This window comes from Castor canadensis, chromosome 6, assembly GCF_047511655.1.
Source record: "Castor canadensis chromosome 6, mCasCan1.hap1v2, whole genome shotgun sequence".
In the NCBI taxonomy this organism is placed as follows: Eukaryota; Metazoa; Chordata; class Mammalia; order Rodentia; family Castoridae; genus Castor; species Castor canadensis.
Window position 1 is genome coordinate 44195010 of NC_133391.1, and position 4656 is coordinate 44199665.

Genomic DNA, 4656 nt, shown 5'->3' on the forward strand with positions numbered 1-4656 from the left:
CCTACTTTGAGGGTGAAGACCAGGGTGGGAGTTCTACACCAGTTTTTTGGTGTCCACCTGCCTGGAAGTTAGGCACATGACAGAGTGGGGACACTCCTGATCATGAAACTGGCACAGTTGTACTGAATGACTCAGAAGAGGACGAGAATGGACAACCCACTGTCAGCACAGGAGAGCTTCTCAGTCACCACATGAACATTCTTCTCTCCTTATGGTTTTTGCTGCTATAAACCCCTTCCCTAAAACAACAAAGAAAACAGACTAACCAACACATGCCATCCAAACAAACAAAACCCCTGCTCTAAGGGGGAAGCAACCCAATCCTCTCAGGTTAGCTTCCAGTCTGTTGTGACCACCTGTGGGTCTGCGTCTGCTAGCTCATCATTCCAGGATTTTTATTCCAGACTTAGGAAACCCAAATCTGGTCCAAAACCTCAAGTGATCTGTGACATCACTGCATCCCTGAGATTCTAGTTCCACAGCCAGGACAGTCTTTAGGATGCTTGAGACTGAGATGTCATTCCAAGAAGACATAGCATAAACTTTGTGGAAGAGGGGTAGACAAGGTCTTCACGAACATAGCTTTCATCTTCTGGCTACCTTGGCTTCCCCATCAAGCATTCAAGTTTCCTGGCATCTCTAATTTCCTGAGTCTCCATGGCAACTTTTGTTCACTCTCACAGCTTCACTCATGGCCCTTCTTGGGGTAGTTACAGGGACAGAGACTGGGCCACAGACTGCCTCACCTGTAGGATTTCCTCTGAAATTTCAGTGGAAACCTATATGACCCCACAGCTCTTGCATTCGGAATGCCTGCAATACCAGCACGTATGTGGACAATGCCAAGCAATAACAAAAGCATGACATGGACCGTGTTAAGTAGTTCGGAGCACGTTGACCATAGCCTCTAAGGCTTCTGTGTTTACTGATGGCTAAAGAAGGAAACAATTTTCTGGTTGACCCTGTGCAAGCAAGCATGCCCTAAGGCTCTTTTCTCAAAAAGGCATGCTATGATACTCTAACAAGTGGGGGTGTTAGTTCCCAAGATGCCCTGAAAGCATTTTCAAGCAGCACAAAGGAACTGGTTTATTTTATGACACTAACCTCATCAGCTATCACACTCTGCTTGGCCTCAATTTCACATCACTACTCCTTGGCTACGTTTGAAAATATTAGTGCTGTGCCATTAGTGTGCAAATATCACTATAAATTTGGCTAAAGGGAACCAGCATCACACTTTTCAGACACTAAATGAAATTGCTTCAACAGATTAATTAGTCTGCCACATTGAAATGTATTGTCACACAAACACTTGGTGAATGGACAAAGTGTAAACAAGTTTTGTGCCAGAATGCAAATGAGTAGCCTCTAGTCCAATTCCTAGTAGAGTCCTTGATCCTAATTGAAACCTTGTGAGTGCATTCATGTCAGCATTCTCCTCCTCAGAGATTCCACTCTACTCACCCATTAACCTCTGCTTCCAGCACTGAAGGCTTCATCTAGTCTGCTGCAACAAACGTGCACAATGCTCAAGCAAGTCAGTCACCCAGGCTTCTGAAATACAGTCAGATATAGCCACAGCAAGAATTACACTCTGTTTACCAGTTTTCAGTTATCCAGCTATTGTCGTGATGAAAAAATAATCGAAATATACATCATTAATGGATAAAAAGAATTTATTTTAAATCAGAGCTTCAAAGATTTCATTCCGTAGTCACTTGGCCCTGATGCATGGCAGCCTGATGTGATGATGCATTTAAGCCTGTGGAGGGGCAGTCCATCATAGTGCAGTCCACATGGTGAGAAATACAGCTCACTTCATGGTGGCCATGAAGCAGAGACACAGAGAGTACGGCTGGGGTGCCAATCCATCCTGAAAGTTACATATCTGATGTGAATAACTTATTATTCATTGCACTGATCAATAATAAGATATCTAAATATCTTATTTTCATTGCACTAGGCTCACCCCTCTGAAAAGGTGGCCAGTACCAAATAAGGTCTTTGGCTGGGATCTAAGTCTTTAACACATGAACTTTGGGAGGCAAAGATCGAAAGCATAAGAAGCTAATTACCTAGTGGGAGTGCTGTCTCTTCATCATCCTGCACAAGCCAAGCCTGCCTCGTGAGGTACTGAGGGTTCCTGGGAAGAAATAGATCAGCATAATGAGCCAGACCAAGAAAAATCTTGGGTGCATCCCAGGGAGGCTGAAGGCATTGAGGGCTGCTGAGGAAATCTTCAACATTCTAACTCTATCTTTGATCATCCACCCAACGGAAGAGAGAAAATGAAATGCATTAGACTACCTCACCAGGAGAACACCGAGCTGATGTGAGCTTCCCAGAGTTGCAGTCACCCCAAGCCCCAGCAAGGAAAGGAGAACACTTCAAAACAGACAAAGTGCGGTATGCTTCGGAAAGCAGAAAGCAAAACGTCTCACCCGTGAGGAGGCTGCCAGGTCCTACATATCCGTGAAGCGTCACATTTTCTTCCATAGTTCTAACGGATTTTGGAGTCCACCATGGGATGCAGGACGGTTTGGACGAGGTCCTCTGTGCTCGTGCCTGTGGGTCTCCATCACCGCATCAGCAACGGATGCTGGCGACAGTTGAAGGGCAGTGGAGATTGCCACGGCCACGCGATGGCGTGCGAGCGAGAGCCGCCCCCGCCCATCCCTAACACACACGCATGCGCAGTTAGGACTAGTTGGGTCCCGCGCGCCCTTTCAAAGTGAAGGAAATAGGGGGTCTCAGCTACTCTTAGACATTCCCCATGTAATGCCTCCTGGTGGTATCTTTGCGACACTCCCTCCTTAAACCCAGCATGTTGGACTTGATCACTCAGGATTTGCAACATCAGTACCATGCCACCGTACAATTAGACACCATCCTACCTGACAGACTTACACAGTCCACCCTAAAGCAGTGTCGACTCATCTTAGGAGAGTGCTCTGGATGCATTTGTCCCACCGTTTTTCATGTCGATCAAACCCTGTGTGTCTGCAAAATTCCATTGAAGAACACTTCTGGCTCAGAATTTCAGAGCTGGAAACCTCTCTTAACACCAGGTTTGTCTGATTCTATTCCTAGATACTGTCCTACTCTTTCCCTTTGTTTGACACATAGAGATCTCCCAGTAAATGTTGATTCAGAAATGTTTGCTTTGCAAATTTTTGTTATACTTTTAATCAACTTGACCACCTTGGCCAATTTTTACCCACTTCCCAAATAATATGGGAACAATTTGATCCTCTCTCACATAGAGAAATTTGTCACACAGAAGATTTTGTTGCCATCCTCTAGACAGTCACTCCACATCTCTTTGAACAATTTTCTGGCCAGGCAGTTTTGTGACAACACAAAATATGAGTTCTAGTTCCTATCATTTTGAAACACAGGAACTGATGACTGTGTTTTGTGAGAGAAACGTCAAACACACTTGTGTCTCTGTACTGCAAATAAAAACTCTCAGAACCAAAAAGAAGTGAGTGCTTTTTGGGTCCTGTAGGTCATTTGTGGTTCCTACATGATCAAGGTCTTTCCAACAAAGGGTCATCATTAAGTGATGGTGGTAGAGAATGCATTTCAGAAATGCACCGTCTTTTTTTTTTAACAGAACTGCACCATCTTAAGAGACATGAGGACTGCTATCTGAAGAATGATGTGCACACAGCAAGCAAATACACTGGATCTCATAAGACCATGTCATTATCAAACCCATCCTCCTCTTGCCATCAGTTCCAGTGTTTCCCTGAAATTATGTGTGGAGTTTTGTTCAGAAAGTGCGACCATTGGTGAAATTGCTAAGGAGCCTGCCTCTGAAGAGGAATGCAATTTGGGGAGAAAAAAAAACAGGTTGGCTGAAAGTGAACTACAGAAAGGGGACATCAGTTCATACCACTTTGGTGGTGCTATGATCTCAGGAAAACCTTTAAAAATGCCTACAGAAACACCAATAATCTTGCTAATCTATTATTTGAAGGGAATCTGAGGGTTTTGTCCACTGGCCCTTTATGGAATGTTGCTACCTATCCTATCCCTGATGGTCTGCCCTTCCCCCACACTGCAGAATGTCTTGACCTCATTCCACCCTGTTTACTTTTAAATTTTCCCAGTTGACTTGGACCCTTAGCAGCTCCTCGAGACAGTTTGGTCTGTCGCACTATGGAGGCTGCCAGACTGTCTTGGCTAGTGTCCAAACCTATGGCGATGCCTTCAAGTGCAGGTAAGCCTGCAGGTCAAGAACATGGTCTCTCTCTGTCTCCCTTTAATTCATCTCAAATTTAAATTGCCTCACCCCTGGGGATAAATGATGGAGCTGAAGAAAATGCGGTAGATAGTCCTAGTCTTCCCCCCATCACCTCACCTATTGAAGCTAGGGAATCCTGTGGCAGAATAAGGGGAGCAGTTGAGAGGGACCTAAAAACACGTCCTGTAAATATACTGGTCAAGAAAAGGGTGGGAGCCCCTGGATCAATTCCTTCTAGAAGAGAGACAGCGCACATCAACATGGTTTATTAGCAGTGGAGGGATGGTGTGATGGTGGTGTCCTAGGAGAGTTTGAGGGAAATGCTTCAGTGCTGTGTCATTTCTTCAGGGTCATGAAACTTGCTTGTGAGTTGGTACTGAGGGATTGGATGCCACTAGCCTAAATCT

General features: G+C 44.9%; 1 long non-coding RNA gene across 1 annotated transcript; it reads right to left on the reverse strand.

Annotated features, from left to right (window-relative positions):
• Positions 1-1695: 1695 nt before the first annotated feature.
• LOC141424094 (uncharacterized) lies at positions 1696-3298 on the reverse strand. The gene is made up of 3 exons (XR_012448934.1): positions 2442-3298; positions 2076-2143; positions 1696-1873 (listed from the first exon to the last, which is right to left on the reverse strand). It is a non-coding gene; the product is annotated as an uncharacterized lncRNA (long non-coding RNA).
• Positions 3299-4656: the final 1358 nt, after the last annotated feature.